Source organism: Botryllus schlosseri, chromosome 9 (assembly GCF_051294905.1).
Source record: "Botryllus schlosseri isolate E-star chromosome 9, Bs_hap1, whole genome shotgun sequence".
NCBI lineage: Eukaryota > Metazoa > Chordata > Ascidiacea > Stolidobranchia > Styelidae > Botryllus > Botryllus schlosseri.
This window is the reverse complement of record NC_137244.1, coordinates 16,035,798-16,050,312: the sequence shown is the minus strand read 5'-3', so window position 1 is coordinate 16,050,312 and position 14,515 is coordinate 16,035,798.

The window sequence follows — 14,515 nt, the reverse complement described above, 5'->3', positions numbered from 1 at the left end:
TGTTTATTTATAAACTTAGAAAATTTTACCCGCTTGGCGTGGCTAGTGGACCGCGCACTCGTTCGTCAATTGCATGTGCCCCTTTAGCCGAAAAGGTTGGTCATTCTTGGTCTATATAGATTACTAATCTACCCATAGGTTAGTTATCTATAGTAATCTAGAGTCTGTCAGCCGTCAGTAACATCCGATGTAGCAACGAAGACATATAGGTGACGCCGTGCCGGCTTGTGACGTCATACTGAATACTTGTCAATTGTCGACAACATCACAGTTGCACCAGAACGCACTTTACTCTATGCCATTGCTGTGCACGGCATTAAAATTCAGGCCTGCTGTTCAATTATGATAAATCAGCAGATGTGGCAGTGGTGGCCTTACGAACGGGGGGGCCCTGGGCGAGACTTACCGGGGGGGTCACCTATAAGTATCTAACCGTAACTTCTATGGGGCTCCGCCCCCCAGACCCCCCTTTCCCGCGGTAAGGTTGAGCTGCTGGATTCGGCTATGTCTATTATTGTATGTGTCTAAGGATAGACTACATCAAGACTAAGTAATTCTATCGCATGCAGAGACGTGATGATCATCGGGATACGGGACTTTTCTAACAAATGCAGAGATTTGATGATGATTGACACATCCATACGGAATCATATTCTTGCTTCGTACACGGATTTCCATGTTTATTCGTTATTATCCTTAAAAACACGAATAATCCGAATAGGGGGGCCCCTTCGACCAGAGGGGGGGGGCGGGCGACCGCCCACCTCGCCCACCCCAAAAGCCACCACTGACATGTGGTTGTTGCATATATAATAGCATCTTATGAAATAGGTCGGAGCCGGAGCTACTCCTCAAATAACGGGCTCCAGCTCCGGCTGAATTTTATGTAGAGCTCCGGCTCCGGCTCCGGTGAAAATGCACGGCTCCGGGGCTCCGGCTCCGGGCTCCGGCTCCGGCTCCAAAGCCCTGCTTACAATAAACCCACAAAATTTTGGGTCAAAGTTAGCTCAATTATCCTACAACCGTCCTCTGTCTCGAGTCTTGAAGCAAGTCTTGATAAAAGTGGTCATGTCTGCTTCAAAAAGATCAACATCGAAAGAACTCTGACACAGGGCATTAAAGGTCGAGGTTGGATGTCAGCCTAAAAGAACGCAACTGCGCGTCGCTCGACATCATTCTATCAGTTCGTTACATCGCATTGTGTCTTATCGCATTGCACATTGTGTGTGTCTTGTTCAGATCAAAATATATAACTCGACGATTGTTGAAATTATTGAATCCTAGCCTGCTTGCGCCAGATGTAGAGCTCGCGAGTAGTATCGCTCACGCCAGAGAGCTCGCGTACTCGCATTCTGGCAAGTGCTTCGACATGGGAAAATAAATACCTCGAGCATTTCGACGCCATTCCCAAATGACGCTTACCTTCGCTACTTCGTGCCTCGTAATAACCAAAGTTCCGAAAGTTATCCCTAGGGTGGAGTGAAAATGACTTTTTTAAATCGAAAAATCCCGACAAATGACCTGAAACTTCAATAAAAATTGAATTCAGGAGATTGCCCCCATTTTCCAGCAGGCAACCCCGAATTTCTGCACGCGAGGGGGTAAAATTGCATATCTAGGCAACCGCTGGACGATAGATTCATGATATATACGGCTCAAAATAAGCTGCAGACACATCATGTTTATATAAGTCCTAAGAAGTGGTACGCGAAGGTCTTCCAGGTGGTAACCTATACGCGAATAGATTCTGCTTTTTTTACGATCGAAGGGAGCTATTAATTCAGGTGGGTTTGATTTTGAGTTTTTTGAACACGTCGTCGTCGTCGTGGTAGGCTAAGGTACGTCCGTGGCAATTAAGGTACGTCGAAGAAACGAAAACAAGTTGATGCGCCCATGCATGACTTTCGATGCAAGACTTTCGATGGCAAACGTATGCCACGCATCGACCAGCTAGTGGAAAATAAACAAATCGCATTAAATAAATTTACTTTTGTTGTTTGTTAATGTTGTTTCATTATGTTGTTCTTCTTGTGACTGGTGGTGAAAAAACAACCCATCAACCCTGGCTGATCATGCCTAGTTTAATGGCATTTCTTATTACACCTCGCATAGGTCAAATACCTCATAAATGGTGGAAGTAGGGTAGGTGGCGCGCGAGCACTGCATAACACCTCGAAATGGTACGTGGGTGGGAAAAGGTTGGGAACCACTGATTTACGGGCTGGGATACAACTTCAGCAGTTCATTTATTCGGCAAGATATCTATGTTTGAGAAGTTGAAGTCAAGTAGTTTGCAACATGTTGCCGATGTTTTCTACGAAGACGACAAGTCTCCATACCAAGTTGGAAGGGCTTCAATACGGTTCTTCGAATTTTTATACTCGTCTACGTATACTTTATCGCAAATCAGGAAACAGAAGTACGAGGAAATGGTCATGTCTAATCATTCTCACGTTGATCCAGCACTCCTCCACCATCACCACGAGCTGCATATCACCTCGACCTCAGAATCAATCACCAGCTGAAAGCGACTCGGATTTAAACTCCTTGTCATGGGGCTGGCAAAATAAGATGACATGTTTTCTCCGGTGATGACAGGTGTAGCTGCTGCACCAGAAGATGTCTTGAAAATCATTCGATGTAGCTACAAGGGATCATGTAACAGACGCTGTTCTTGTCGAAAAGCGGGCACATCGTCATGCAAGGAATGTTGCGGAATGACATGCAGAAATGACGAACTGGGAGAAGAGAGACATTTTATGGATTCGTTTGCATGATTTTGATTGAAATGTGTTTATATTTTATTAGAAATTAAAACTGTAAATGTCGTTTTTACATCTTTACAGTTGGTTTAACCCTAGCAAGCCAGGCCTTTTTGACGCTCCAGGACTGGGGGTGTACAGATTTTTGGGTATTTTTGTAGCAAAATACCCTATGAAATAGCATATTCAACTAAATACATCTTCAGTACGTCTTAGATAACTTTTATGTGTTGCTTACATGACCTTGCTTATAAAAGAAAAACCTTTCATTTCGGTGAAATCTCTCCTATTATCTTCGTCTTGGTCAACTTTGACCCCTTAAACGTGTGATAATTACCTCTTAATAAAGTCATGTTTTATTTTTATTTTTTGCTGTCCGATTGTTAGTTTGCTTTGCTGATAGTAATGTTCCAATTTATGGTGTTGTATTCTGTTATGAAGGTATCGTATTTTACCTTATAATTGTATTATAATGTTAGGCAAAATAGTGTTTTACCCACTGGCACGTTTTGGGTCATAACTTTCTTTCCCAAGGTAAAAAATGACAAAACGCATCATTGAAAAGCTGATAAAATTACCTTTCTAACAGTACGTATTTATAAGAATCTTTTCTAGGTTGACCAAAAATTACAGAGGACTATATAGTACCCAACACATTGACCTTTGATATGTGAAAACTATCGCAGGATTTTTTGCAACAAATTCAATAAATATTACGTAATATTGACAGATAGCCCTGTCAGCGTGTCGACCCAAAATTATGCCCTTTGGGGCACATACTTTAATAACCCTTGAACGGGTATAAATTTCCGTTAACTTGCAAATGTGAGTGTGTGATGATGGTATTCACTACTATCCTCGTGGCTCGCGCTTATCGAACTGATATTACGAAAACATGATGATTGTTCAGCGAAAGAAGGCAGAAAGTAAATTTGACGTCATTTTTTCAGCCTGTCGCCGGCGCAGACGGGCTGATACAATGTCTGTCATTACACCGACTATCAAACCAGGCTTTTGGCTACGTAATAATTATTATAGTAGGCTGACCATACTTTGGAAATATAAAAAGAGGACACTTTTTCAGAAATTTGAGATCTGCAAAACCGGAGTAGAATTCTCAAAAACCGGTGAATTTTTCCCACTTTGTGACCGGTTGACTAGAAAAAAAAAAGGTCATCTTTCCGCTCGGAGCTGAATATAGCGTTTTTCGCTCCGAAAGACCCTCCGGAGCGTCGCTTCTGTAGTAATTTACGGCATATCACTCGCAATTTGCTCTAAATCTGACCTAAATTTTCAAAAAAGAGGACAAAATCTCAAAAAAGAGGATAAAAGGGCGTCCTCCGAGGACACTTTCAAAAAAGTCAAAAAAGAGGACGTATGGTAAGCCTATATTATAGAGCGAAAATATCAATTCTCAACGACTTGTGAGAGACAAAGGTATTGTAAAAGCTATGATTAGTAGTGCGTCGTGTCAAACAAGTTTTTACAATTGCGTCGCAGCTATATGCAAAAGTTAGGGAGACACTATGCCCTTGAATTTCCTATTAGGTTCATTTGAATTATTCCACGTCAGAAAAAAATGAAAATTATTGACGATTTTCATCCGCACTGATGCGGTATTTCATTCGCACCACCTTCGTCATCTGCACTGTACTTTTTTTCATTCACAAGTGCGCAGGTTAAAAACACTGCACTGAGCGCTTGCATCACCATTTTCTTTCATATCTTTTAATGATACTTTCGCTAAATTGGTTGTAATTGAAATGCTGATAATTCGACATCAGAACAGTTTTTTGTATTTTTATCGAGTATATTTTACGTCGGCCCAAAATGACCGCCATAAATTACCCCAAACCTTCGATTGATGCCAAAATTTCCAGCACTGAATTGCCAGTCCTTGCAACGATACAATTGCGACCCATACAGAAGAGAATAATGCACGTCGTGCAGAAATGATAATTTGGAATCGTATATGAGCCACAAAAGCAGATTTTCTTTTAGTTGTGCCAGGAATGCCCGGGAGATACCAATATCTTTCGAGTAGTGACAATTTTTACGGAATGACGTCACGAAACAGCAACACGCTTCAGCAAAGTAATCAATAACAATGGACCCACCCGGAACTAACGCACGAGAACCTCATAATTAGTTTTGACCTTGTGGCATGAACATTTCTTGAGTCCTTAAGATGAATGTACACTAAATTTCACAAGACAACCTCCATCAGCCCTACTGGTAAATCTGATCAAATGTGAAGAAAGAGTATGCAAGAAAATATACAAATGCCAATTTTATTGACAAATTCATTCACTTAGTTACAAAGATTTTAAACAGTAAAACTGAGTTCTTCAAGACATTAAAACTTGCCATTTGGAGTGCGTAGTCAGCCGGCATATGTAAATAGATGAGTCTCGTGTTGCCTTTACCTATGCCATCTCGTCCGTGTAAAGCAGTGGTTCCCAACCTTTTTCCACCCACGTACCATTTTGAGGTTTTATGCAGTGCTCGCGTACCACCTATATAAGTTGCGCGCGTTTCCACCATTTATGACGTCATACTCACGTATTTGACCTATGCGAGGTGTATTGACAAATTCTATTAAACCAGACCAGGGGTGTCAAACATACGACCGTGGGCCGGATCCGGCCCGCCAGACGATTTTATCCGGCCCGCTAAGCAATTCTGAGTACATTGAAAATAGGTTATATTATCCATCGCATCCACAGTAATAAACCAAATTACAAAGTCCGCGTTGACATTTGTATTGTATTGTATTAATGGGCACAACACAGTGGAGCTTTTCGCCTTTTTAGGCCTTGTGCTCCACGACACGAATTTCATAATGTTCAGAGGTCTTTGCTTTTTTGTAATCTTGGGAACGTCCTTCAATCTCTCTCGCTGTCATTCTTCATTCTCTCTCGCTCCCATGCGTCCCCATCGTGGTCATTGCTGCCGACTTGTAGCACGGCTCACTTTCATTCTGGGCTTTTCAATGCACTACAGTAGCAGTGAGGTCGGCGATGAGGAGCCCAGAGAAACCTCCGACACATAGAAGTTAATCAGAACCGGGATTCTACCCAACGTCCATTGGTGTCGTGACTGCAGTGTTTAACCAACTGCGCCATATAAATTATGATGCGTCTTCGGGTGGGCCAATTGGTATTAGTAACTTTGTAGCAAGCTGTTATTTCTTGACCTCCCATCAGGATTGTTAGTATAGTGAGGAGCACACGATTCCGAGCTGATATTTCCACGTGAGGCGCATCATTTTCCATTGATGTTCGCATCTGTATTGTGGGGCTCTGATTGCAAAGGGTGCTACTATATTGAAATCGAAAAATGTAGTCGCATTGAATCGCGCCCAGCGCCAAGAAAATTTCAAGATTAATTAAAATCTTTCAAGAAATCGGGAGTCAATTCGTAAATTCGAATTGCTTTGTTGAAAAGCAGGAAGAACATCTTTGCGCGTTGCAGGAAGCAATTGTTTGGTGGTAAACACAACATTAGTTTTTACGTTATCGTAACAGCGATTTACAGCAGAAATCAATTGTTTTTTCAAACCGGGAAGAGATGGGGCCCAGCCACGGCAAATGTATATATACATTTTCCTCAGACCGTGTGTTCGTGTTTTGTGATTTGTTGGGATTGAATTTACTGAGTTTTCTGTCCACAGAACTTTTGATGATGTGTTCGGGGTAGCCGTTATCGATTAGAATTTTGCGGATATATTCTAGCTCCGCGTTTAATTTTACATCCGAACAAATCATCAAGGCTCTGTGCACCAATGTGCCAATCAAATTTAGTTTACGGCGATTCGGGCTAAAAGAATTCCAGCGTATGTAATGCCCTGTAAACGTTGGCTTCCGGTAAACCGAAGTGACAAAGCTAACACCCCGTTTTTCCACCAGAACGTCTAAGAATGGTAACGAGTTAGCACGCTCTTTTTCAAATGTGAATTTTAAAGACGAGTGTAGAGAATTCAAGTTAACGAAGAAATCATCGAACTCCGTCTCATTTTGACAGATAACGAAGGTGTCGTCGACATAGCGACGGTACATGAATGGAGGCTTGGTTTCATCTGCGGCGAAAAGTCTGTTTTCATGGAATCCCACAAATATATTGGCTAAAATCGGGCCAAGAGGGCTACCCATAGCTACACCGTCGGTTTGCATGTAGATGGTATCGTTAAAACTAAACTCAACAGAGCAAGTAGCCGTATTAAGAAGTTCAACGAACACTTTACGCGAGAAGGAAGGTGGTGCTAAATCACCACCACCATATAGCGCGTCCGCACAGATATCAATGGTCTCCTTCAGCGGCACGTTCGTGAAGAGGCTTACGATATCATAAGAACCGAGAAACATATTCGGGTTTGGAAGGTCGGTGGTTTTCATCTCGTGCGCGAATGTAAACGAATCAGCGACGCAATGCGAATCATACATGGAACGCACTGGTTCCAAAACATCGATAAGCCACTTCGCGAGCTTGTGCTGCGCCGATCCAATCATAGAAAGAATTGGTCGAACGGGCACATTGGTTTTATGAGTTTTTGGCAGTCCGTACATACGTGGCCTCTGTGCCCCGACCGGTCTGATGGAGGCATAGACCTCAGGTGATATGGAGCCGTTTTTCTTGAGGCTGAATAGTCGGCGCTGTATCCGTCTTTCAATCTTGGCGATGTTATCGAATTCAGCAGCAGGACCAAGTGTCTTGAATTTTGATTGGTAAATGGTCACCCAAGATTGCTTCCATTTTGAGTATGTAATCCCGTTTGTTTAGGATTACAACCCCAGAGCCCTTATCCGGCTTGCTAATATGAATGTCTGGATTCTGTCGCAATGCTCTTATTGCACGAAAACATTCCTTCGTCATTAAAAAATTTTCCGAATCAATAGGATATCCGCAATAGGCATGTGCCAAATCACTCAATCTTGCTTTGAGGGCAGGCAAATTATCAGCGGAGCTCGCCTTGCGATGATATAGTTGAGCCATTAACACTTCAAATTCTGCGAATACCTCTTCACTTTTGATGGTAGTAGGTGGTAAACAAAAGTTGAGACCATGAGACAATACGAACTCTTCAGTGGACGTGAGCTTGTAGTCCGATAAGTTAACAATATTTTTCCCGTCAGGACTAGCATTGTTACCAAAGCGTTGGGTAATAAGACGGCTCAAGTTACGTTCATTCTTAGCCAAGTTCTCTTTTTCCTTTATGGTATCTATAGATGCCAGGTACCGGGTGAACCGAATCAAATCAAAGAATGACAAAAATCCACGAATTTCTTTCTGTAGTGACCGACATATACGATGTAAGGTAGCAAGCAACTTGTTGTTCTTGTCGATTTCATCATATATAAATGCACGCTCAATATTTGGGGGGAGGCGTGCTCGAGACCTCTCTATCCTACCTTTGATAAACTTCGGTAACGTCTTTTTGGCGATGCAAGCCTTCAGAAAGGCTGTTGTAGACAAAGCTGTTCTCAATCTTCCCCGACTCTTTATCAGCATTCGGCAAGCATTTGGCTGAGAATGCAACTTGCGCTAAAAACTATCACGATGAAAGATTTTCGATATTAGGTAGAGGCCGCACTAATTTCCATCTGTCTGCACTGGAATCGACTTATATTAAAATCCACCGACCGCGCTTGTGTCAGCAGAAGGAATTTGTAGTGAATCTAAAAATTGTCCACTAGCTGCGCTCGCGGTTTGCCTGTATTTCATGTTGTTTGTTTCTATGACGTCATAATTGGTTGTATGCAATGTAGCTAGATGCATGTTTTTGAAATTCTCCATTTGCTGACGATTGCCCTTGAGAAGTGTCAGCTCGAAAAGCTTCGGGTTTTAATATGAATATATTATTAAAATAAATTCGAATTGCATGTCGACAGCCGCCAACACATACTAATTGAATTGCGTGTCTACGGCCGCACAAATTCCCTCTTACGGCCGCAGGTTGGCCACTCCTGGACTAAAGCAAAGGGAACACTGAAATATGTCTACTTGTATCGCCGGTAATGCCATTGGATTCAACCGGACATACATCGTATTTTCGCCAATTTCATTGCTCGCAAATAATGGTGTTGCGACTCGCTAGAATGAAACCCATATGATCCGTGTATTATCTATATATGCTTGATAATAAAGTACTCAAGCGAGAAGCAATGGCAGGACGCAACATTTTGGATTCCGTTGACTGGTCCGGCCCGCGAGCGATTTCATGACTTCGATCCGGCCCGCGATGTAATTTGAGTTTGACACCCCTGAACTAGGCATTATCACCCAGGGTTGGTGGGATGTATGGAATTGTTTTTTCACCATCAGTCACAAGAAGAGCAACATAATGAAATAACAACACACATTCAAAAGTCAATTTATTTAATGCGATGGCTGCATTTGTTTATTTTCCACCAGCTTGTCGATGCGTGGTATACGTTGGCTCACAGCGCATCGAAAATCATGTATGGGCGCTACAAGTCGGTTTCGTTTCTTCGACTTGATAGTCATCAGGGATGAAAATCCTTGCTCGCATTCCCACGTATAAAGGAAAATTAGCAGCTGATGGGGAATAGCATGAGACGACGGCTTCAAAAAACTCAAAATCAACCTCACCTGAACTAGTTACTCCCTTCGGTCGAAAAAAAAAACAGAATCTACTCGCGTACCACCTGGGAGACCTCCGCGTACCACTAGTGGTACGCGTACCACAGGTTGGGAACCACTGGTGTAAAGCGTAATATAAAACGAACATAGTTAGCTACGGAGAATATGTGTGATTGTTTTTGCGAATCGCATTGCATTGCATAAAATTGATGAAATGACCCGTACAAGAAATATGGGTTTAAGGGGCCAAGCATCGTGGACGTTGGGATGTGATCACTAAGGCCATATTTATATGACCATAAATATCAATAATATGACTTTATTTTTTTGGAAAAATGACTTTATATGACTTAATGTGAAAATCGTGTATTTTTACATGCGAACAACGTCACTCATGGAACTAAAGAGTAAGACATACGCAACATATCAGTAATACACATCCTATATTTTTATTTTAAACCACGGTTGCAGTACAGTTCATGTAGGAGTGTGGAATTTTAGAATCTTTGATGTTACGATTTGGTTGTAAAAATGACTTTAGTAAGGAAAATAAGTGCTCCAAGGACGCTGATGTGGTTTGACGCATCTACAGTTTTGCAACAAGCGCTGGTGAAATGTCTTGTCTTTGTAGCTCCGTAATTTGTTTCACTTCGTTTTTGTCCGATCGCTTCTTAATGTAATTTTTGAGCACAAGCGGATCTTTCCGAAATCAAGAGCATTTAGATCAGCATGGGTCTCTTTTGGGTATTAAGTTTGAAATATTGTTGTAGTGGAGACAGATTTCTGTTGACTGACACTATAGTCAACTTTGGATCGTTGACAATAACTTCTTCACCTTCCCATGCTCAAGATGCATTGACTATTTCTTTCACTTCAGGACGTCTCTCTGCATAATACTGAGCAGCATTAAACCAGCAATACCGCAATGAGTAACCATGGGCTGTGGTGGTATGCCACATAAATCGAAATCGGCAGCTCTGCTACTGTTTTTGGAGATACTTGCTTTCACTTATAACTAAAAAATATGACTATATAACTTGAAAACATATTTATGACCTAACCAGGAAAATATGACTTTATATGACTTCATAACTTTCTTAATATACCTCATAGGGATGCGGTTTTCGCGTTAAAATTGAATTCACGACTGACGCAGAGAAAAATATGCCTTTAATGACTTTACATGGCCCTAGTGATCATCCTATGTGGGGTCCAGCGCATAGGAGCCTGACAAAGTGCAAGTAACCAGTAACAAAGATTAAGATTTTATACATACCGATGTAATTATCATTCAATTCAAATATTATAGGATGATAGTAAAATATGCAGCAAGTAACAGATTTCACAGAAAGAAGAATTCGCAACCAAGCGATATCATCTCCAACTCCAACTACAATTCTCTCAGCAGGGTTGCGGAAGGCTGAGGATGATATCTTAACATAATCGAATAGCATACAAGAATACAAAGCTTGAGTTTAGTATAATTATGCATACCGTAAATGATTCATAATGTATATCACGGTCACAGTGAAATATGTTTAAATTATGCATAACAAATTTGAAATCCAGTTTTGTATCCCGATGCCTTGGTTTGCATTCAAGTAGTTCCGCTCCAAGAGGTTCGTCAGACTAACTATAGTTACTGCAACATTTACAAGCAACGTTATATCTCATGTAGGCCTATACTGGAATATCTACGAAAGAGGATGATGCATCCTGAGAAGGCTCGAAATGCAATCCTCAAATACATTTGCAGTTCGGATTCTTATCAACCGCAATAAAATGTATCGAGCCCACAGTATATAAACGCTGTCAAATCGATGTACTTCCAAATGGGTTGCGTATACGAAATCGATCACATACATAACTTTGACATTAAATCTGAAATATTATGTTCCATTATGTCAGCAAGCCATACATGTCGATAAGTGTTTGTTCACGCAACTGCATCGAAGTTGTAGAGCGTTGTTTATGGAAAAAGAATGAATAAGCTTTACACAATGCCCATTACACACTGCTTCAAAGAACGAAGCGACGCGAATACAATTATGATTACGCTGGTGATCGTCAAGATCGAGTTTTTCAATGGATTAGCATTCTACGTCACGAAATTAATACCGCACTACGGTAAATTCGGTCTAAAGAAACAATATGGCGTATGTATTGCATTGTGTTGTTACGAAGCATCCACATTCCTCGTATGTTGTGGAGGTATACATTTTGGACATCACGACATGGATATTTATCACATACGAATGGGTGTCACATCGGCATAATTGACAGTATAGCATGCAAAGCACGCATTTGAGGTTCGAATACCATAATATTGATGAGCTACCCAACGTTGTCACACTTTCATGGGGTGGAACTACATACAACAACCGATCTGCTGCGTTTTCTTACCGCCGATACTTTACGACATTTCGGGATCCACCATCCTAATACTTGAGACGAGCAACCCAAAGCTGCCACGATACAGAACATATTGATTGCAACGCTGACATCGAGCAAGAATGAAGGGTAAACACCGAATCCCAGCAATTTCGGCAACAAAAATACTGTTGAAGTAGTACACACCACGTCGGATATTACGATAACCATCACACTGATCACACCCCGCTTCACTGACAGTTCCACCGGACTTCGGATCGTTCTGACAGAATCATTGGTGCAGATAATTGAACAAAATGAGGTGCAGCAGGTTTCCGGATTACTTTCCTCGGTAGCGGACTCCTTATCTTCTTTCCTTGCGTGCTCCCTCGAAACGAGATGTGTACGCAGAGCAGCGTGTACGTAAAGAAACACCATAAATATCTGTATAATTATCCACATCAAGGTTACAAGGGCGGAGGAAAGACGGGCGTTCTGCGAGTCATAACTACAACCACCAGAGTCCGCCGAAATCACAGGCGTAGCTTCCACGGTGAACGTGACCCCGACAATGAACAGAATTGTAAAAACGGCCAGAAAGGCAAAAAGACACCAGTTGCAGTTTTTATTGATTTTGTCCTTGACGTACGGGTGCAGATAAATCTTCCAGAGTAAAATCCAAAGGAAAGCGTAAAATCCGTATTGTGAAATGAAATAGAAAGATGTTGTGATCTTTCCGGTGGTCGCGCAATCGATGGTGGATGTGTTGTACACTCTCATATAATGTACGACTTCGTTTACCGCGAGCCTCGGCAGCGTCAGGGCTGTAGCGACCACGCAGGAGATGAACGTGAGCCCGCTGTTAAGGCTTGATCCACCAGCCTGTTTCTTCCACCTGCGGTTGATTGTACCGAATACGATAAGCGAGATCAGTACCAGTATCGTCACACACAAGATCAGAATGTTGACAATTCTCGCAAATAGGTGGATACTTTCCCTACGATCGTCGCCAGAATTGATACCAGAACTTGATGAATTGTATGTCATATTCGATGTCTATTTATAGTATTTTGATAATACGATCTACAAAAAATAGATAGGGTATATATAATACAGCACTCCACTTAACATTCCGGTGGACTGCGTTAAGTATATGTGCTGTAATACATCATACGTAAGAAAAAAAGATTTTCGATTGGAATTTTAATGCAACGTCCAACTGTCATATACCAACCTTGACGCGCTGTCAGTCAGACATCGTCTGCGGGCACGCAGACTGTGAATATTACATTTCAAGTTTTTCGCTAGTTTTAGATATCATTTCAGACACCTCTTTTCAGCCCTAAAAGATATCCTAAACCAGTCGTTCCCAACCTTTTTGTCTTCATCCCCCACTTCAGATTTATTACGAGTCGTCATTCTACACTGTCCAAAACTTCCATATACCCTTTAAAATGGGGTTACTATATTTTGAGATCCTAACAGAGAGTACAGTTTTTATAAATTGTGAAAGCTCCGAGAAAGCTGGTTATTTTGAAAAATTTTCAACCGATAGTATTGCGTTGACAAATTAAAAGGTCATCACTTTGTCTCTGACGTTCGCCGCGTCGGAGTCGCATTTTTCGTGGCATTTAAATCCTTTTCAGAGAAAAAGAGGAAACATTCCCAATTAAGAGGACCTTTAGGCGTCTACCGAGGACACTTCCAATTTATAATTATCGATACATACATCCAGAGTAGTTAACTGGTAACGGTAATCGCGCATGTGTATCCGTAAATATGTACGCTACCCTGTATATAATGTTTAACAAATGCGTCTATTCCCCACCAGGAACCTTTGAATTCCCCACCAGCTGGGAACCACTGTCCTAAACGATATAGGCCTAATCCGTTTGCTGCAGGAGCCACATGATTTGGGAGTACTAACACTTGATATGGCTATAAGGCTATAGCATCTTTAAAATTGTCTATGGATGATCGGATGCAAACGAGCGCAAACAACAATAAAATTGGTTTCTGTCTTCAAGCTCACTATCATAACACAGCCCGTCCATATCATTCCTACTCTATTTACACTTACATCAAACATTCTTCCATTCAGTTTTTTTTGATTACATATCATTGCATATGGAAGAAGTGTTGCGCTACAGACTTCCTACTGCAATGTGATGCTGAATGCTGATAGATATATCATTTCATACATTACATGCTCTAACTATATGTCTATTCTGTGGATGGCATATGCCATATGGCCCATGCGTCAACCGCTTTTCATATCGGTTTGTGCGATTGTCCGATGTTCATAGGAGCGCTGGTTGCTCGACATATTATCAATGAGCATGCGACACAATGGAAAACGACAGTTAAGCAATGATCATGCAACACTTTAGCATGCGTCATTACTTCAGCATGTGACTTTATAACCCAAAAGCTAACCCTAACCCTGAAATGAACCCTTCGATCAGGGGTCACGAACGCGGTGTCCGCGGGCCCCAGGTAGCCCGCAAAGACCAGATGAGTAGCCCGCGAGCCTGTTCTAAAAATAGGTCGAATAGCAACATTTACCGATATTTGTCAGATTATTACTGTGAGCTTTTAAATATATCGATTGATTGATTTAGCTATTCTTGTTAGATCACATTAACATATAACTTATAAATGACAATACATGTGTATAAACACTTGAATGATGATATCAAATATCCTCAATTACAATTAGTAATATGCCAACATGTAATAGAATCACAAGATATCGAATACGTAGGAGACGGCGCACTGCCTAT